Raw genomic sequence first — 21346 nt, 5'->3', positions numbered from 1 at the left:
GAAGCTGAGCTGTTCCTTCCTTGATGGATAAGGTCCTGTCTCTATTTTGGCCACTTTGTTCACCATAAGTCACCTGGCATCCCACTTTAAAAAAGGACCCTGCCCCCTCTCCTTCCCCATCCTATCTGAGCTAGCACCCAGCCATCTGTCTTAGCAGCAGGTGTACATCCTCCTGTCCCAGGTGAACCTCTGCATCTGTGTTCCTGTGTTATACCTTGTGAAATTTGTAGGGCCTAGAGTCAGTCAGACCTGGGTTCGAATCTTTGATCTTCCACTCACTGGCTGTGTGATCTTGAGAGAGCGACTTAATCTTCTTAGCCCATTTCCTCACCTCTAAAGTGGGAAGTGTAATAACTGTACCATTAGATTCTGGTGAGACACAAATGAGATAAACCATGATATACAGGAAGGAGTCAATAATGCCTGTTCATATAGTCACAGTTCTTTTTATCATTATTTTGTCCCTCTTCCCAAGGCCTCACTTTTTAAATTACCCTCAAATCTCATTTTCTGCCTGAACCTAGGAGCACGAGAAGTGGAGAAAGTAGTGGACTCACACAGGAGAGGCTGAAGTGGCTTCCATTGCCAAGTCTTTGGCAAGCCTCCTTATAGAAAGATACCTGAAGCCGTCCCTGGACAGCCAGAGCAAGCTCCTGAGAATCCAAAGGGCCAGACAGTGTCCACTGAGTCATTCCCTCAATTAGATACCAGGACAGTGACAGAACTTTTTTCTGCTGTATCCCTGATGAATTTGTCCCTCTGTTTTTGGAAAGATATTGACCCCTTAGACTTTGGAAAGAGGGCTTCTGTTTTAGCTCAGGATGCATGGCCACCGCTCCGACACCTGAGATTCCCCGGGAGCAGGGGTTAAGGAAGCTGGTCCAGAAGGAGTGTGACACAGCTGGTGCTGGTCTGGTACCCTGATGACCTTTCCTCCTGAGTCAAAGAGCTTTTGATTCATGGTCAGGAAGGCAGAAACTACAGTCCCTCCTACTAGAATGGCAGTCGTTGAAGTTTAGTGGGCATCAGAATCACCTGGAAAGTTTGTGAAGCCATAGCTCATTGGACCCCAGCCACAGAGTTTCTGATTCAGCAGTTCTGAGGGGAGACCTAAGGATTTGCCTTTCCTGTACAATCCCAGAGTCACCGATGCTGTTGCTCGGGATCAGTTTGGAAAACCATTGCCCTGGGGAATTGCAAATTTCCATCCTTGCTCATTCTTTTGCGTCCTATCTGAGGGCTGGATGTAGGGGCAAGACAAAGGGGAGAGAATCTCGGGTTCTTATTTCTATTAACTCATTCTGTGGCTGTATTTCTGAAGGTGGTTTTGGTTGGGAGTAATGGAAAATAGCTTATTACTTTAAGTAAGGCAGGGAATTTGTGGGGAGGATGCTTGGGAATCTCTCTGAATTCAATGCAGAGATGAACAGTTCGGTCTTGGGAAGGGCGGGACAGCCCTGAGGCACTCAGCACCTGGAATTCTTGTACCTGCTGTCCAGTCCAGTGATCTGGCAACTGATAACCTCTAGTTCGGCCTATTAAAATTCCAGATGCTGACAAGTGGTAATGTGATTGGCCCACAAGGGGCAGGACCTTCTTGCCTTCCCTCATTTAACCAATAAGCTACAGCAGGTGTGTTGGAAAGGCCGCAGAAGAGGGTTAAGGAGACAGGCAGGGCTGTCCCAAGCCCCCACAGCCCTGAACTGAGCATCTGTGATCCCACAAGGGTTCTACCATAGTAACGGTGACCACGATTCTTCCCTTCACTGGGCCTCAGTTTCTCTATCTGTAAAATGATGGGTTTGAGTTAGAACTTCATTACTGGGTCAGTGTTTCTTTCTCAAAATGGGCCTGCATCATAATTCCTTGAGATCCTTGAAAACAGACACCCACCTGCTCTGTGGTGTGCTAATTTATGGTCCACAACAGACTTGCCAAAACAAAGTATAACAAAACACCCTGATTTGTAACGTTTGTCCAGTTTCTATGGTGTAAACAAATATTCCCGCCATGGCCAGTTTCAAGCTAGCAGAGTGAGGTCACTGAACAGGGAGCTGGGAAGAGAGGGGCACCTGGGCTCCAGCTCACCCCTTGCCTACAGAATCAGAGCCTCTAAAGGACCCCTGGGAATCTGTATTTCATCCACAGGCCATTCTGGTAGATCATAAAATTTCAGAAGCCCTGCACCCAGAGATCTGTGAGAACCTTTCTAGCTCCTACGTTGCCTCATTTTAATTGTATCACGAATTTTCACACTGGCTCTGGGAATCAGGGAAAATTTTCCCTTGTGAGAGCATTGCAGAAGAAGCCCTGGGGAGATGGGTGGACTGAGTGGAGCAATGGTGTGTCTGCGCCAGCCTGTCTGGTACTCTGGGACGGGACTCACCTCTCCCTGTTCTCCCAGAGTGCCCTCTTGTGCCATGCTCCTGGAGGCAGGGTTGTATGGTGACGTGCATGCCTCAGGGATAGAGATAGGGGTTGCAGGACAGGAGGCGGCAGCTGTGGGTTCTGGGACCCTTGCCCATCTCTCATCTCTCTGGGTATGCTGGCCTTCCTGCTCCTGTCATCATGACCTTGTGATCTGTATCTCTAGCCCCAGAACTGAGAGACTGCCTGGTCGTCAGCTATTTTTGGGCAGGTCCTCATCTAGATAACCTTCTGTGAGCAGCGAGATCACAGAGTGGAGGATGTCATGTCTTACTTGAGAAGTGCCGAGGCACAGGGCCATCTCAGAACCCGCAGGAGACCAAGTCAGTGACAGTAGGGCCTGAACAGAAGCTGGGGAGATGGAGGTTGGGGGAGGGAAAGGACAAACAACTACCAGGATGTGAATTCTTTCTTCAGGGACCTTGCAGAAGAAACCATTTGCACTCTGAAGTTAGGTCACACGTTTACTTTTGAGCTGGAATGACCTCTGACTTTCTCTTGTTCTATAAAGCAGGAGTTCTCATAGTATGACACCCAGGCTGGTAGCAACTGTGGGGGAACTTTGTAGAAATGCAAATTCTCAGACTCAAAATGTCTCCATTTCTTAGAGCCCTTGCCTGACAATGTGATCCCAGGTTCATTTGTGAGGGTTCAGCGATCCTCTCCTAAAGACCTTTTCCGATCCAGATGCCTCCTGGGGCTGCCCTGTCGAGCTATTCCCGGACCACAGAGTGGATGGGCTCGTGGCAGCACAAACAGGGATTCTGGGATGGGGATATGGATGGGAAACCACAAGGGACAGTAGAGATGGGGCCTTTCTGGGTGCTCTCTTGTGGGGCTGCTTGGGAGGAGGCCCAGGGCCAGCACAGGCCCTGCTTGGAGATGTCCAGCTTAGCATGGGAGCTTCAAGCAGTGGACAAATTCTTGGATACTAAACTCCTCTTTCTTTCCTCATGCTTGTTCTCTCAACTCTCTGGGCTCTGGATTTTGCCTACATCATGGCCCTGCCCTGTCTTTTCCTCCATTTCCCCTCCCACCAAAGTCTTGTCACATGTGCAATATGGCTCTAGCTCTCTTAGGCAACACATGCCCTGTTCTACCTAAGGCTCTCGTGCTGTGCTGTACCCTGTTTTATGGGTCTTGTCCACCTTCATCTGGTCCTGGAGGCTGGGAGCCCTCCTAGGCCAGCTCCTTGACAGAGTCTCTGAGGTCCCTACAGATCCCTTCAGAAAAGGGATCTGAGCCTTCTTCCACTGACCTTGTCGTGTATGCTGGGCAAACCAGATGTGGGGCTGAGGTGGGGTTCACTATTGACCTGCCTGACTGAACTGTAAACCTGAAATCTTCCCTCCATTTAGGTCCAAACTTGCTCTTTCTAAAGTGATTTGTGAAGTTGGTGGAGCTGGAAAGGAAAAACATGGAGTCAGACTACAGCAGACCTTTGCCTGAGGCAGCTCTGAATAATCCCTGAAGCTTCTTTTGGTTGTGCCTCTGAGTGTGTGTGTGTGTGTGTGTGTGTGTGTGCATGTATCTCTTTACCTGTGTGTTTCCATGTTCATCTGTGGATTCCCATGCATATCTGTGTAAAATCTTCCTGCATCTCACAAGCTGTGAGGTCACAGGTGGTGATTTAAACCATTTGACCTTCATTTTCCTTGTCTGTATAATGGGGATAATAGTACCTTCCACTAAAAGTGAGTACAGTGGCAAGATGAAAATGCACATAAGCCTCTTAACACAATTTTTAGTATTCCTGTGTTAGGCTATTGTTACTAGATGCCTTATGCAAGTTACTTAGCCTCCCTGTGCCTCAGTTTCCTCATGTGTACATTGGGGATAATACCAGAACCCAGTGTTGTTGGACGGATTAGGGAAGTTGAAATCTGCAAAGTACTTAGCACGGTGCCCTAAGTTTTAGTGATTGTAATGCCTATTATCTTTCCATGCACGGTTGTGTCTGGGTGAGAATCTCTGAATCTGTGAATGTCTCTGGGCAAGTCTCTCTGCTCATGTGTGTATATATGTATGTGCATATGGTTGTATCTGTGTTTATATGGCCAGGCAGCCCCGGGCCTCCTGTCTCTGGGTGGAGTTTGCTGTTGGCCCAAACCTGGACTCCCTGAGCCAGCCAGGCCGGCGCTAGGGATGGAATTTCCATTAAGAATTAAACAGGACAGTACTGGGAAGCCAGGCAGACAGAGGGGAGGGGGTCAGGGGGGATGATGTTCCAGCTCTGAGTTCCCTTGGGCAGCCTCAATTCTGAACTGCCTTAGACAAGGTCTCTGCCACCTTTGCCTTCGAGTCGCAGGCCTTGCTGGAGCCATGGCCCAGAAAGATGGGCAAGGAGAGAGGAGTTGCCTGCGGTGGCCTCTGTAGGGAGATTTGGAGTTGCTGCAGCCAAGACTGGAGCCATGAGGCGGCCTCCCGGGAATGGAGAGGCGGCCAGCGAGGGTATAGGCGGCTGGGGCCTATGGGGACGACAGGAGGCCAGGAGGCTCGGCTGTGCCGTATGTATCTGGGAAAGTGTGTGTGTGTGTGTGTGTGTGTGTGTGTGTGTGTGTGTGTGTGTGTGTGTGTGGGAATGCACGGTGGGGGACATTCATAGAGGGAACCTCTAGCAAACCAAGTCTGTTCCTCTCTTCCTTGGAAACCCGGGCACAGAATTTGGTCCTGGAAATAAAAGATTTCTGAGGTTTTTGCCAGTATCTATCGTGTTTATGATCTAAGCCTCATTCCATTACTAGCATGCTAAAAAATACCTTCACTTTCCTGGTACTTTTACATTCCTGATCTCATCTCATGTTTTTAACAACCTATGAGCTAGGCAGAATTACTATGATTCCCACTGTAAATATGGGAAAGCTGAGTCTCAGAGAGGTTAAATGACTTGTCCAAGGACACACAGCTAAAAAGTAGTAGAGGCAAGATGCAAAGTCAGGTCTCTTTAAGGAGAAAGTCCAGACTATCTTTATTATACAACCCAATTTACTGGAAACGGACTCAGAGAAAAGATTCTGCAACCTTTGCCCATCTGAGGAAGGCTGTGGCTCCAGTGTTAATGCCCAGCCAGGTGGGCGGCTGGAGCCTAAGTTCTGTCCCCAGGCCCTGAGACAGGCTTGGTTGAGACAGGAACTGAAACCCCTCTCAAGGGCCTGGGGAATGGAGTCAGGCTGTCCTGGATAGATGCAGGCTGTAGGTGAAGCTGGCTCCTTGGAGTGGCTCGGACACGCAGAGTCTGGGGTCCCCAGAGAGCTGAGGCAGTTGGGTGAATGTCAGGAGCTGCAACATGTCCAGGGTCAGGGTGCAGTGGCCATTGTTAGCCAGGGCCTGAAAAAGGGCACGATGGTGTCAGCATCAAGGAAGAGAAGGCTGAGATGGGACCTTGGAGCAGTCATTGTGTTATGGGGATGGAGCTGGCCTCCTCCTCCTCCTAGAACACGGAGTGCAGGCATATTGACATAGTTTGCACATGAGGGATTTAGGTTAGATGCCAAGGAGGACTTCCTGCCAACTAGAGGGTGCAAGCTTAGGAACAGCGCCCAAGGGAGGCTAGGGTTGACTTACCTTGGTGATCCCCCAGATTGGGTAGAGGCCCTTCTGGCGCCCTTGGATTCATGGCAGAGTGGAGGGGGTTGGATGGAATGACCTTGCAGCTTCCTTCCAGTTCAGGAATGCAACATTCCTGAGCTTTTGGGGAGGAATCAGCCTTCTTTTCTAGATGGGCCATGGGGAACAGAGAAGTCCAGAGGGGAAGTCTGATGTGCCCAAAGTGGGAATGAGTCTCTCCAAACACCCTCTGTCATTTTTGGCAGGTCTGTGATCCGGAGGTCGGTGATCTTATACGGGTGACTCGGATTCCTAAGGGAAGCACCTGTGGTGAATAAACCAAGCTCATTCCGGGCATTTGGGGACTGCTCAAAGTTTGGCGGCTCCCTCCGCGGAGCTTGTGAGCCGCACCCAAACCCCTCCCCGTTTTGTTTCAGCTCCGAGGGAAGCGCTCGCCGCCCCTTCCCTTCCCCTCTCCAGATGTTGGCGTGCGGGGCACACGTGGGCACCCCGGTCTGGTGGGCTCCTCCGGGTGCTTCCCAGCCCTGACTCCCACGGGGGCCCCGGGGTGAGCCAGGTCTCTAATCAGGCCTGACCGCGTCCCCATTCCGGCGCTCCCCGCAGACCAGAGTGCGACGTTTCCACTGCCAGGGGGCACCAAAATAGCTTCGCGGCCCGGCGGCGGCGGTGGCTGACGCGGGACAGAGGCTTGGCAGGGGGCGCGCTGTCGTGGAAGGTCCTGGGGCCGCCCGGGGAGTGGGCGGGCTGGGGCCGCGCGGGGCGGGGGCGCGGGGCAGCGGGCGGCCCCTCGGCTGGCCCGGCCTCCGGAGCCCCAGCTGCGCCCTGCCACCGCTGGCCGCCGCGCACACCCGGCTCGCCCGCTCCCTCGGAGTAAGTAGACCCGCTGGGCGGGCTCCGTCGGCGGCCCCGCAGGGTCCGCCAGCCCTAGTCCGGGACAGAGCATGCCTGTGACTATTCGGACAGTAGGTGTAGGAGTGCCAGTTGGAGGGGATGTGTCTGGGCCAACGTGTTAGCCTGTAGAACTCTCTAGCATGTGTCACAGGGTATGAGTATGGGTGAGAAAGTATATCAGGGTGTGTGGGAACTTGTATGTCGGTGGGCCTGGAGTATGCCCACGGGGGCACGTGTGTGTCTGTGCACAGCCCTGTGTAGACCCTGTCTGCTTTCCTGGAAGTACATTCCTGTGGGGATAGGAAGGCTCCAGATGGGCTGAGAGAGCACATGTGTGGATGGATGGATGTGTGTGAGTGAGGCGATGAGGACAGAATGAGGATAAAGCATGCTGTCTGGGGGTGCCTGGGTGGCTCAGTTGGTTGAGTGCCCCACTCTTGATCTCAGTTCAAGTCTCGATCTCAAGGTTCTGAGACTGGCATTGGACCCCCTGCTGGGCATGCAGCCTGCTTAAAAAAAGGAGTGTTATCTGAACTCAGATTTTTCTAAGGTGACTTGACTTGCCCCCAGCTGGGGTGTCTTCTCTGTGGGTCATTTGGCGGCTTTGGTTTCTCAGGACCGTAGGCAGGGCAGGAGCTCGGAGCCTTTGCCCAACACTGGAAGAGATGGGGCTCTGAGGGATCCCAGCTGGCTGGCCAGGGTGAAGAGACGGCTTGGGGAACCCACTGTAATGCCAGAAGAGTCAGGAGGACAATGAGAGGGGGTGAGCAGACCACACAGTCATGCCCACCCACAAACACTCATCGGGCACCCACACCCGCACACTCACAACTGCGCATGCGAACACACATTCCTGCCCACACACGCCGCTGTGCGCCAGTCTTGTATGCCCTTCCACTCAGGACATCCATGCAAACACTCACATGCTTTCAACATGCACACCCGTGGACAGTGACATGTATGCAGCAGGCACCTATGTGTGTAGAATGTGCATATGTACACACACACCCCCTGGCTTGCTGCGCTTTCAGCTTCCAGACACCCTTTTTGGGTCTGCTTTAGCTTACATATGTCACCTGGGACAATGGGTCCAAGTAACAGGCCGCCGTAGGGAGTATCTTAAGTCAGAGGCTTTGGCTGTGGGTCCAGGGCAGATGGTAACACGGTCCCTTGGTGGGTTTCTCATGTGATCTAGGACCAATTCTTCCCGTGGAGCCTGGGGCTTAAGGGTCTAGACTTAGAAGCAGCTCTTAACCCTCTTAACAAATGAAAAGGCCGGGCTTGCAGGCTGAGGCACCGCACAGCACCTGTAATTTGCGCCAGGCTGTAGTTGCACTCTGGATTCCCCCTGCTGTAGAAAAGCCCCAGGAACCTTTGTGGCCTGAGGCCAGGGCAGGGGCAGTGAGTGGAGCTGAGCGGATTCCTTCTCTTTGGTTTTAATCAACCCTATTTGAGTGTCTCCCGTCTCAGGCTAGGCTGGAAGAGCTACTAGCTTTGACTTTGCTCCTCTCCCTTCCCCCAATGGTTATCTCTTTCCTTCACAATCTTGTTCTCCCTGATCTCCTTTCCCTGGGGATCCTAGGGGACACACTAAACAGTGCTTGGAGGAGTGGGTGACCCAAAATATCAGGTTGTTGTTATTGTTATCATGGCTTCTGGACCTCTTCTACCTGGTCATTCTCCTCTGGACAGGCTTCAGTGGGGTGCCCAGACTTATGTGTTCCTTCAGCTGGGAGGTTAGAAAGATGACATTGACCGTCTTCTTACTTAGTGTTTATGGTTTGGTCCAAGGAGTGCCTGAGCTCTCACCCCACCAAGTCTCCTAACATGCACGGGAGAGATGATTTTCAGCCATTTCCTAAGCAGGGTGCGGGGATCTAGTCTCCCCTACCTGACCCTTAGGGATGGTTAAATAAGGGGAGGCTGTGTTCCCCCCCCCGCCCCCCCCCCCCCCCCCCCCCCGCAGCCTTCTTGCAGAGTGAAGGGGGTGGTGGGGAGGAAGTCTGCATACCTTCCCAAGCCTTACCTTTATAGGAGCCCCAGCCACCTTAGGACTCAGGAAAAGACTGGAAAACCGGAGGACTCATGGTGACTCAATCCTGGCCTCTTTCCTCCCCTGCAATCCCCACTCCCCCCCCACCCCCAGCCTCTTAATCAAGTGCATATATCTGTCAATCAGAGCTTAGAGCAACAGTGGGTTATCACAGAGCATCAGGGTAACCCCGGTAAGTTAACAAACTTCCAGTTCAAGGAGGAGAAATCAGACAACAGCCTAATGGTAATAATGACATGTGTAATCATGCATAAAAGCATGATAAAAGGTAATAAAAGCATATTTACTGACTCTCTAGTATATGCTTTGTCTCATTTGCTTTTCACAACAGCTTTTTTAGGCTAATATTCCCACTTTTTTTTTCCTGATAAGGAAATTGAAGCTTACAGTGCTCAAGAGATTTCTACAGGTCTGTGTGACTCCTGAGCTCATGACATAACCTGTGTGTTTCTCTTCTTACTCTGGCTGCTGGGAAGCTCTTAGTCCATCATATTGCTCCATCTTAGTCACTGTGTTAATTGGAACCCTGGCTTTACTTTTCATTTATGCTTTGACACCTTTATAGTATACATTTAAATGTAAACTCCCACATCCTTTGTGATAATCAGGATAAATAAATGAAAAGCCAGCCTTAAGCATTTTATTTGCCTATGAGGATGGGAAGCATGTTGCATAGATTTTTGAGGGGGACAGCTCCAGTTTCAAATATTTCACTTGGTTTTCAAGCCGTGTCTCGATTTTTGGCTTCTGTATCTTTGGACTCAGTTTCGTGACCATGTCTTGGGGCTTTTCTTTTTAGCGGCTCTGGGAGATAATGTCCATCTCTGTGCTGGCTCAGACAATGGGGATTGTTGAGAATGAATTGGGCCATTTATAAATGCCCCTTGCTCTGACTGCCTCAGCTGCCAGCTCCTCCCTGTCTCAAAAGCCTGAGTGTCTAGATGCCCAAAGGAGTTTGACCCCTGCCCTAAGTCTGGCCCTGGCCCCATGGCCACCCCTTCTTCATGTGACCCTGCCTAGGCCCAGGGCTCTGCTGGAAGGTCTGTGTCTCTTGGACTTGAGCTCTGCCTCCCCCGGCATGGACCACATGGTCTCTGATCAGGATGGCTCTTCTGGAACCAGAGCTCAGGATGAGGGGTCTGGGGTCTGGAATGGGGAGGGACATACAAGGGGACTTTTCTGTCTCCTTTTCTGGACCTGTGAGGCCATAGAAAAATGCTCACTTTTTTCTCCTTCCCAATGGGGGGTGGGTTCTTAAGTCTTCCCAGTGGTTAGGGAGTCCTTTGTCACCTCTTATCTGTAAGAGATGTGGATCACCAGGGGGCCTCTGCATGCCGCACTGAAGGTTGGTAAGACTTCTAACTGATTGATTCCAAGACTGATTATTTTATTCTACCCAAGGCTCCTAATGTTTGGCAAGTGCAGCAGTGGGAGGCAGTGTTTAGCACTAGCGAATGATTGGAAGGATTCTAATGGTGGCCTTTCAGGCGTTGTTTTGGGATTCTGCTTCTCAGTAAGCATTAATTTGCACCTCCCCCCACCCTCCCCACCTGGTGGCTGTTAACCACATTTAAGATTACTCCTCCCATAAGCATTTGGTTACAAAGTGGGAAGGAGGAGTCCTTGGCCCGAGGCCCCCAGGAAATATCTGGTCCTGGGTGATGTGCTGGTGGCTGGCGCAGGTATGGGGCTTGCTCCTTCCCGGGGAAAATGTCCTCTCAGAAAGGTAAGGCTAAGATTTGATTGTGTCTCTGCTGAGGATTCGGGGTGTTCCCTGGCCTTTAAGCTCAACTAAGTGAGAACAGGTTTAAAATCCAGCAAGAGTGCGTCAGGCCTAGCAGTTGCTGGAGCCACTCACGGTTACTCCCATTTATTTAGTACCTGCTACAGGCCAGCCCAGTGTTAGGTTCTTTGCATCCTTTGTTTCATGGAAGCTCTGGAACAACCCTATGAGACACTGAAGCACAGTGAGGTTAAGAGCTGGCCATGACTCCATTCCAGGTCTGTCTGACGTCAGAGTCGGTAGTCAATGTCCGCCAATGACCCCTCCTGTTCAAAGGCTTTAAAACAGGAAAACCCACCCCTTTAGGCCACCTGGGGAAGGGCTAAGGATCTGACTTCTCTGGCCCCAGAACTTGAACATCATCAGCATCATTGGCCTTTGCAGCCTCAGATGGAGACTGCCGCTTTGTGGGAAGCAGGGGTGGCGTGGAGCCTCCACCCAGACTCTGTGATCCAGCCAGCTCGGTCTCCCTCCCCCAGCTCCAGGGTCCCCTCAGCGCCAAGCTCTGGGGGAGCCCAGGATCCTCTGAGGACGTCTCTGGGCAGACCAGACCCTGTTCAGCATGATGCAGTGTCTGTAGGCATCAGCAATTTGGCCGAGTAACTGCGTAGTGTTCACTTTCTGCTGGGGAAATGGAGGTTTTGTCTTACAACCCAAATATCCTGGGTTTGGAAACCATGTGAAGTGCAGCCTGTGGTCTGGGTGTGTGGGCTGCATTGTGGGCCCATGTGTGGTGCTGGTTTAAAGGACAGAATGATGGACTCAGGCTGCCTCCCTGCCTTTGATAGAGGGTCAGATGAAGGCTGCACATATCAGCAATGTGCAGAGGAAAGAGCATGGGCTTTGCAGTCAGACGGATCTGACTTGGAGCCTCGGTTTCCTAGTCTGTAAAGTGGGGTTCCTCCTTACGCTATGGTGTTGCCAGAACTTGAAAGTTTATTGAAGTGGAGTGTCTGACATAGAATAGGGGAAGCCTGAATGGCATATCCTTCCTTCTTATCCCACTCACCTTCTGGGAAAGAACCCTGGACTGATTGGCTCGACTGACTCCAGCTCGAGCTCAGCCTCTGGGTACACTGTGTTATCTTACTTTCTCTGGGCCTTACTTGCCATGTGTGTAAAACAAGGGCAGAACTAATTTCCCTCACTCTCTGTAGTTTTTGAGGATAATGAAGGCAGGGGGACCTCTCGGAAGATGCAGAAAGGTCACTTACTATTATTCGTTCATTCATGCCTCAAATATTAATTGAGACCCGGTGGTGTGCCAGAATCTTTTCAAGGCACTGGGAATCTGGGAGTGGGGCATAGCCTAGTCTCCCAGCTGCAGTCAGACCATGTGGCTTGTAAACAATGAGGCCTATAAGCAAAGAATGGCAGGCCTGTCCCCGGGGACAGGATTACAGCAGATACTGAAGGTATTGGCGCTTCAGAAGAGGAAGTGTTATCTCATATTGGGGCAATCAGAGAGGCCTTCCTAGAGGTGAAAACTCTTGGATCCTCAAGATAACAGGAAGTTTCTAGGAGGATAAGAGGAGGGCATTCTAGGCTGAGAGACCAGCGCATGCTAGGCACAGAAGCATTGTCTAGAGTGGTAAGCTTGGGGGACTGGAGTGCGTGGCATGGGTCATCGATAGTGATGAGAAATGAGGTGAGAGACATTTCAAAGTGCTACTGAATGATGTCAGGCCTTGAAAGCTGTGTTGAGGTGTTTGGATTTTATCATGCCAGTTATGGACAGCCACTAGGCGCTTTAGGCAGTAGGCAGGGGAGGATCATGGATGTGGGCTCACTCATTCATTCAACAAACATAAAAAAAAAACAATTTATATGTCACTTTTAATTTTGATATCATATCAAATTAAGGGAAGATTGCAAGACTGGTGAAAAAAAAATCCCTCTCTATCCAAATCCCTTAGCCACTTAGAGGATGCTTCATTTACTTTTTTGTTTTTGTTCCGTCTCTCTCCAATAATATAAAAATTATTTTTATTATTTGTGTATATTTTAGTTGTCTATAATGTATCTTATTGTTGTTTATTATATTCATTGTTTTATGGTATATATGTATATATGAATATATATAAAATATTCATATTTCTGATATATTTAAGAGGAAGTTAGAGGCATGATACCTGTTCACCCCCAAATACTTCCGTGTGTATTTCCTTAAAAAAAGAATAGTCTCCTACCACAGTAGGCTTTTTCTTTCTTGCTCCACTCAGGATGCACTCCACAAACTGCATTTTGTTGTCATGTGTCCATGGTCTCCTTAAATCCACAGCAATTCCTCTGCTCTGTCTTTCCTGACCTTTATGTTTTTGAATAGTACAGGTCAGTTATTAGGCTGAATATCCCTCCATTTGGACTTATCTGATGGCAGTGCATGGTTAGAGTATGCATTTTGGGCAGGAACACTAGTAAAGTGCGGCTATCATATTCGCAAGCCCAGGATGTGGGGACTGTCCCTGTGCTGGTGATGGAAGCCATCATCACTTGCTTACGGTGATGTTTGCCAGTTTCTCCAGTGTGAAATTACTGTTTTCCCCTTTGTAATTAATAAGTAATTTGTGGAGAGATATTTTCAAAGATTATGCAAATATCCTGTTCCTCGTCAAACTTTTACCCACTAATTTTGTCATCACTGACACTTTTGAATGCATAGTTTCTTCTGTTTATTAGTTGGCACTCTACCATTGACAAGATCTTTCCTTTCTCCTTTTCTCTCTCTTTCTCTCCCTCCCTTCTTTCATCACTATGAACTCAACGGATTTTTTAATTTATTCAGTGGGTTCTAACCAATTAATGTATTTTATTTTGATATTCAAATTGCCCCAGATTTGATCAGTGGGAGGCTTTGCAAACCGACTCCCGTTTCTTTGTGCCTTGTCTCCATGATTCTCTGTGCACTTGCTTACTCACTGCTGTCGCAAGAAGTTCTAGGCTTATTTTATTTTTTCTTGCTCTGGACCTGGAATCAGCCATTTCTCCAAGAAGCCCTGGATCCTCTTGGTGGAGAATGGTATTTAGAAACCAAGTTCTGGGGTACCTTGCTTTTGGTGTATCATTGGTTCTCTGCCCTCTGAGCAAACGGAGCTAAGACATGTACATATATGTGCATATTTATTTTTATAATAAAAAGCACAACAGGTTATTTATTATATGTTTTCAGAAAGAAAAAAAAAACAAGTGAATAAAATAGAGAGTAATAGGGTGAGGGTACTTTAGATTGGGTGATCAGAGAGGGCCTCTTTGAGGAGGTGATATTTAATGAGAGCCTGGATATTGTTTAAATTATCCAGGAAATAATTACAAGGACTTTAATTATGACAGGATGGAAAGGAGGTAGAATCAGGTGACTGGTCAAATGTAGAAAGTGAGGGAGATGGGGCTCCTGGGTGGCTCAGGTCATGATCTTGCAGTCCGTGAGTTCGAGTCCCATGTCAGGCTCTGTGCTGACAGCTCAGAGCCTGGAGCCCGCAGCCTGCTTCGGATTTTGTGTCTCCCTCTTTCTCTACCCCTCCCCTGTTTGTGCTCTGTTTCTCTGTCTCTGTCTCTCTCTTTCTCTCTCTCTGTGTCTCAAAAGTAAATAAACATCAAAAAAAATTTTTTTTAGAAAAGGAGGGAAACAAAAAAGTCACTCCCAAACTCCCATGTCCAAAGGGGACCCCCAAACTCCACATGTCCAAAACGGAATTTCTGGGTTCTTCCCCTGCACTGTCCTATTCCTGTATGGTCCTTCAGGTCTGTCAGATCTCCTTGAACAGCTGCTTCATCTACGCAGCCACACACGTCAGAGTGTGCCAGCAGTCATCCTCAGCACCTCTGTCCCAGAGCCCGTGTCCAATCTATCACCAAGTCTGGTTGCTGTTCTCTTATAAATATCTCTCAAATTCATCACTTTCGTTCATCTCCACTAGGATCATCTGGTTCAAGGCACCATTTTCATCTTTCTGGAGTACCACAGGGCCCTGCTAACTGGTCTGGCTGTGTCCGTGCTCTATCCAATTTGTTCTCCACACAGCAGCCAGAGTGCCTGTCAAAACACAACTTGTTCATGTCATTTCCCTCCCTAAAAATACTTCAGTTGCTTCCTATTGATCTGCAGTAAATCCTCCCAGGTCTTGTTTGTCCAACCCTACTACCATCTCCCACATCCTTCTACCCAGCAACCCCCCACCCCCTTCTGTCACTCTGGCCTTGTCTGGGTACCTTGGGCTTGTCAGGCTCCCTCCTGCCATTGGTCTTTGCACTTGCTCGTTCCTCTGCTTAGAACTCTCTTCCTTCACCTCTTCACATACTGAATCCCTACTTACCTCTCAGTTCTCAGCTCAGTTATCACTTCCATGACCTCCATGACTAGGTCAAATCCCATTTTATAAGGCTTTAAAACACCACGTACCTCCTTCAAAGGTTTATCATAGTTGCAACTTTACATTTATTTACAGTTATTACATGATAATGCCTCTTTTTCCGATTTGATGATGAGCTCTGTGAGCGCTGGTGCCATGTCTGGTTTTGCTCATTGCTTTATGCTAGCAGTTAGCATGTTACTGACACATGCCACAAATATTTGTTGGATGGATGAATGAATGAGTGAATGAAGTTTTATCAGCTGAACAACCAGATAGATGATGGTGGCATTCAGTAGAATAAAAATTCTAAGGAAGAAGTAGATGTAGGGAAGAATATAATAATTCATTTTAGGACATATGGCCATTTGAGATGCGTGCCTATCAGCCTTCCCTCCCCCACCCCGCCCGCCGAGATCTTACCATTTTCTGGGCAAACAAAGTAGACCTAGTCAGCAACATTTGGGGGACTGGTGATAGATGACATCTAATTCCTAGATTATTCTAAGGAGCTCCCTGCAGAAGGGATCTAGGTCAGAAGGCATCCGTGAGCTGTGGTTTCTCCATCTCTGGTTTGTAGAGGATACAGGAGATCTAAGGGGCCTCGAGGTGGTTCTGACTTGGCTCTATGGCTATAAAACTTATACGAAGGATCTTTACAAACTTATGAAGAATCCTTGGAGGTTGAGAGTTATTTGCATAATACATTACATGGGTCAGGAGCTAACACTCTCCTCCCCACCCCTAAGACTGCCCTAGGCTTAGGTCTGCAAGAGAATTCAGACAGGTGTCTTACTAAGCCCAGCAAGCCATCCTTGCAACAAGACCATTAACACTAGGACAGACAGCCTATTCAGTCACAGTGGCTCACTCACGCTTGCATTTCTCACTCATTCAATGATCTATTTTGCCTTCATTCAGTCTTATGCACCGCCCCCCCCAACACCTACTTGTCCAGACACAAACAAGAATTTATATTGGATTTATGGCAGGACTCCAGGCTGGTGAATCACCTGCATCCCCCTCTTCATCCATCTCTCACATGGTCCTCACAGCCCAGAAGCTCAGGTGAAGAGAGACCATCAGGGTGGGGAGATGTCACTGAGCTGTTTGAGGGCCTATGTGATTACAGGGTGTCATCACGAAGAAAGGGAGACCAGAAGCTGCCACAGTGATTGCTTCTCTTATCTCACTTTCTGCTCTTCTAGTGTCCTGTCCCCTCTTTCTGTGTGATGAGAGTTTAGGAATTAGGCTCCTTGATCAGATAGATGGAAGGTGGTAGCTGGGCTCTGCAAAGGTGTTTGGGACTTGGTCCAAAGAGAAAGAGAAACGCAACTTATTGTGAGCTATACCAAGGAAAAGAGGATGCTTTCGTTTTCTTCTTCATTTTCTCCTAGAATTGCACTTTTAACTGGGTAGAATCTGCAAAGAGGCTGGGGGGAATAGGGAGAACAGGATTTTAAAATGTGGCATTAGGAACCAGGCAGTAGACTAATCCTGCCCTCCCCTCCGCCCACCCCCAAGAAGATGCTCCTTCAGTTCTCTTAGGTTCATCATTTACAAAAAAAAAAAAAAAAAAAAAAAACCCAAGAATGTGTGCTGTCCATCTGTTGTGACATGGGACAGGGCTGGAACTGAGCAGACAGGATAATGGCAACCGCATCAGATAAGAGCATCTTAGAAAAATGACCAAAGGTGCCAAAGATCTCAGTTACAGACTTATTCACTCAACCCCTCACTCATCCAGTCAACAATTACCCACCTAGTACCCATTGTGTGCCATGCATTGTTCTAGGCACTGGGAGTACAGCAGTGAGCAAAACACATGCCCTTGTAGAATCTGCTTTCTGGTGTGTGAAGACGGACAGTGAATAGGTTGACATACAGTATGCAAATGATGCTGAGCGCTATGGAGAAATACAAGAAGGGCAAGGAAGTCCCAAAGGTGGGGGAGGGTTTATACATCTATATAGGGTCAAGACATTCTGATAAGTAGATATTTAACCAGAGGTCAGGAGGAAGTGAGAGGGCAAGCAATATGAATATTTGGGGCAAGAGCAGTCAAATGGAGGAGTAAAGGCAAAAGCCCTGACATATGCTTGAGGAAGAGCATGAAGGTCAAGATGCCTGGAATGAAATGAAAATCAGAGGAGTTGAGGTCAGTGCAATAATTTGAGCCAGACCACGAGGCCCTTGTGGGTTATTTGAAGAACGTTGGCTTTGAATCTGGGTGATATGGGTGGACATTTGAAGGTTTTGAGCAGAGAAGTGATATGCTCTGGCTGCTGTGATCACAGATTGTTGGAAGTAGGCAGGAAGGTATGTTAGGGGCCTTTTGTAGTAATGCAGGTGAGAGATGGTGGTGGCCGGGACCAAGGTCCACTTATTTATTTCTCCATCTGTTTCACTTTTTATTGTACCAATGTAACATGGCCTATGTCTGAAGCTTTTCACCACTGTTCATCCATTCCTTTGTCCCTCTGTGATCTGTCCAGCTATCTTCACTGCACGTGAAGTCTTTAGAAGTTTTTACTTGTCTTTAAAGTCTTTAACTGCCAGACATAGAGCATTATGCTAGATGCTGGTTGATGTGGGCATATTCTTCTGGGACTTGGGCCCTAACCCGGGAGGCTAGATGCATCCATGGGAGTTTACCTGTCAGTTAGGAAACCAAGTTGGCCCTGGCAAGCCCAGAATGAATAGTGTCAACACTTCAGTATTCTGGGTGCCCTGTGATCTGGGGGGGGGGGGGGGTCCTAGTTTACTTCCAGGAGGAGGCCAAATTTATGCTGAATCTTGATGTGTAGGGGCATCAAATCTTTTTTTAAATTTTTTTATTACTGTTTATTATTTATCTTTGAGAGAGAGAAAGACCAAGTGTGAACAGGGGAGGGGCAGAGAGAGAAAGAGACACAGAATTTGAAGCAGGTTCCAGGTTTGAGCCATCAGCACAGAGTCTGACGCCAGGCTCAAACTCACGAACCGCGAGATCATGACCTGAGCTGAAGTTGGATGCTTAACTGACTGAGCCACCCAGGCACCCTGATAGCAAATCAGTTCTGAAGAATAGATCTGGAACATGCCTTAAAGCTTGAACATAAAGGATGTACCAGGCAGTATAGGGTGGTAATGCCAAAACAGGTAGGATGGGCTGGAGACAGGGTCTGGGGAGTCATGAGTGCCAGGCTAAGGAGTTCAGACTTGAGTTAAGAGATACTGGGGATACATGACAGGCTTTCAAGGAGGTATTATGGGAGCTATGTGTTAAGAGATTGGAACTAACATCAGAGTGACAAAGGTAGGCTGGGGGCTGGGACCAAGCAAGAAAACAATTGCCTTGTGCAAGCCTTCTTAGGCTTATGACCCACAGGGTCCCTGAGGTTGGGGAGACTGTTGGGGTGGCCCCCAGATGTGCAGTGGGCTGGGATGCAATGATGTGGGCGCTCTAATGGCCAACACTAGCAGCAGATAATGTGAGCAGATGTTACTGGGACAAACTCCAGATGTCTCCTGCAACTGGAAGCTACCTTCGAGCAAAGAACACAGCAGCCTGAGTTCTGGGAAGAGCAATCTGGAGAAGAGTTTGGATCTGGCATCTGGTCATGAATGACTCTTGTAGAAGCTTCTGGGGAGGGGATCATTGGATTATAGGAACATTAGGTTCTGAGTAGAAGCTCATCTAATCCACCCCTCTACTCTTACAGATGGATAATTGGAAGCCCAGAAAGGGCATAACATGTTCAAAACCATGTGGAACACATGCGGCAAGAGAAAGTTCAAGCATCTTATTTGAACTCCTGTTGGAAGAATTACTAGATTGAATTACACATTTATATATCTCTTTTGGTGGAAGAGGAAATTCTAAGAAAAAGAAAATTGTTTTATTCATTTACTTCTCTATCATTCTCTATCATTTAGCTGGGGCCTGATACAGAGCAGATGCTTTGCCCAACCCCATGACCACACTGTCTCCCATCTTGACCCAGGCCAAAGAAGGTGTTAGACTGGTCTCAGAGTGGGCCACATGTGGGCTTAGGAAGAGCTGCCTGCAGATGGGGGTAGAGCCTGGCTCTGGATCCCTCATATACTCATCTGGCCTGGACCATGACCATTTCTACCTCACTCATACTCAGAGCTCTTGGCAAAGGCTTCCTGGGGGCCATAGGTGTGAGTGAGTAAAGGGAGCAGCTGCCGTGAAAATGACTGCTGAAAGGGTGAGGACACAGGTGTGGGATGGGCCGAGGTGGCCTGTGCCTAACTAAGGCCACTGTAGGAGACAACGTCCCTGTCCAGCTGGAGATAGAAAGCATCTCATAGGGGGTCTTGAGCAGCACCCATGTAGACACCTGGAATGCATATTTGGGGCTTAAGTCCAGTGCTTGGTGTGGCCTGAGGGTAGGCCCCCCAGGGACCTCACTAGATCCACTTAATTGCTCCTCTGTTGTCCCAACAAGCTGAAGACCACTTCTTTATGAGCACATCCTGTTCTCTTCCCCACAGCATGAAGAAGTCTGTGCCTTAGTGGCAGAATTACATATGAGATTGTCCTTTAATGCCCCTTCATCCCCACATTCAGGATCCTGGTGGGGAGGGCTGACCTGGAGACAGTTTTCTGAAGAGTCACAGAGATTTGGGCCACAATTCCTGGCAGCCCGGGCCCTGTGGTCTGTGTCAGTACTGGACTGGTAATTGGTTCTTAAACTCTTGGTCAACATGTTCTGTTTGTCTTGTGCTGAGAAGTTGGCAGAGGGATTTCCACACAGAGAAGAGTGATGAGTTATAAGTGTGAGCAAACTGAACTTGTAGACACAGGAAAACAAGTGCCCCCAAATTCAGCATCCCATAGTGAGTACCCTGGGGAAGGCAGTGGTTTTCTTCAGGTGTCAGGTCATAACACTGTCTCTCCAAGGTAGCATCATGGACCAGAATGGACCAGCATAGCTTCATGGACCAGTATCATGAGAGGGAGGGAAGAAAGAACTCGGGTTCTAGTCTGGATTCAGCCATAAATTTACTTTGTGATTTGGATAAGTTATTTACCACGCCAGGGCCTTAGTTTCCCTTCGCATAAGCTGCAGGATTGGAAAAGACAATTCCCAAGGTCCTTCTATTATACTCCAGGTTTTCTAAAATTTTTTTTTAATGTTTATTTATTTTTGAAAGAGAGACAGAGTGAGAGGCAGAGGGGCAGAGGGAGAAGGAGTCACAGAATCCGAAGCAGGCTCCAGGCTCTGAGCTGTCAGCACAGAGCCCGATGTGGGGCTTGACCTCACGGAGTGTAAGATCATGACCTGAGCTGAAGTCAGACACTTAACCGACTCAGCCACCCAGGTACCCTTATACTCCAGGTTTTCTTGCTTACATTATGTTAACAGAAATTTTAGTTAGGCCTCAACTTTGAGATTTCTATCTTGGCCCAGGGCTCATTTTTCCCTTTGCCTAAAATTTCACTGTTACACATTCATTCCTTTGGGTCTTTTAAGAGATTCTTATTTCCACAGACAGTATTGCCTAGCAAAATACCTCTTACTTTTATTATTTCATGTAAAGACCCAGAGCAGTGTCAACTCCAGTATTTTATTTCAGTCTTTACAACAATTGTGCCAGGTTATCAGAGACATATTATTATCTCCAGTTTGCCTATGAGAAAAGAGGTCCAGACAGGTTAGTAACCTGACAAAGTTCACAAATTCAGTTACTGGCAAAGCAGAGAGGTGGCTGTTGGTTTCTTGGCGACTGGTCTGTTTTTTCTGTGCCACCTTTTGGATTTAGCAAGGGGTCCTAAGGACTGTATGGCACGGGGGCTGTGGTTTTTAGCACATGGCAATAGTATCAGGATAAGAGCATCAACCCCCACACACCAATGCCATGTAAGGTTGAAGTGTTCTCAGCCAGGGCAGCCCTAGGCACTGTGCTGAGGGGCTGTGCTGGCCCCCCGCACCTGGACGTTCATAGGTTGGCCAGGGCAGAAAGCAGGTCCTCTACAGCTTTCATACCGGATCCTGATCTGCTGTCTGTCCTAGACTGTGTTAGCAGGGTGGTGGGTATCTGGCCAAACTTGGGTATCTGGCCGAACTTCCTACCCCCCCCCCAGATTTATTGAGATATAATTGACATATCATATTGTGTAAGCTTAAGGTATACAATGTAAAGATTTGATAAACGTATTTATTGTGAAATTATTACCACCATAAGGTGAGTTAATACATCCATCACCTGATGGATGACAGTTACGCTTTTTGTAACTGTGATGAGAATACTGAAGATCAACTCTTA

At 48.4% G+C, this 21346-nt stretch overlaps 1 protein-coding gene and 1 long non-coding RNA gene across 2 annotated transcripts in view; one reads left to right on the top strand and one right to left on the bottom strand.

Annotated features, from left to right (window-relative positions):
• Positions 1-5370: 5370 nt before the first annotated feature.
• On the bottom strand, positions 5371-6769 carry LOC147576633 (uncharacterized). The gene is made up of 2 exons (XR_015240983.1): positions 5992-6769; positions 5371-5754 (listed from the first exon to the last, which is right to left on the bottom strand). It is a non-coding gene; the product is annotated as an uncharacterized LOC147576633 (long non-coding RNA).
• The window catches only part of INSC (INSC spindle orientation adaptor protein), a 127057-nt gene continuing 112451 nt past the window's right edge, over positions 6741-21346 (top strand). The window contains exon 1 of the mRNA XM_086677906.1: positions 6741-6864. The gene's annotated coding sequence lies outside the window, so the exon portion shown is untranslated. The remainder of the gene's footprint in view (positions 6865-21346) is intronic.

Source organism: Puma concolor, chromosome D1 (assembly GCF_028749965.1).
Source record: "Puma concolor isolate L17-30 chromosome D1, mPumCon1.1.hap2, whole genome shotgun sequence".
NCBI classification, from domain to species: domain Eukaryota; kingdom Metazoa; phylum Chordata; class Mammalia; order Carnivora; family Felidae; genus Puma; species Puma concolor.
Note: the sequence above shows the minus strand (reverse complement) of the source record. Positions and strands in the feature narration are given on the sequence as shown.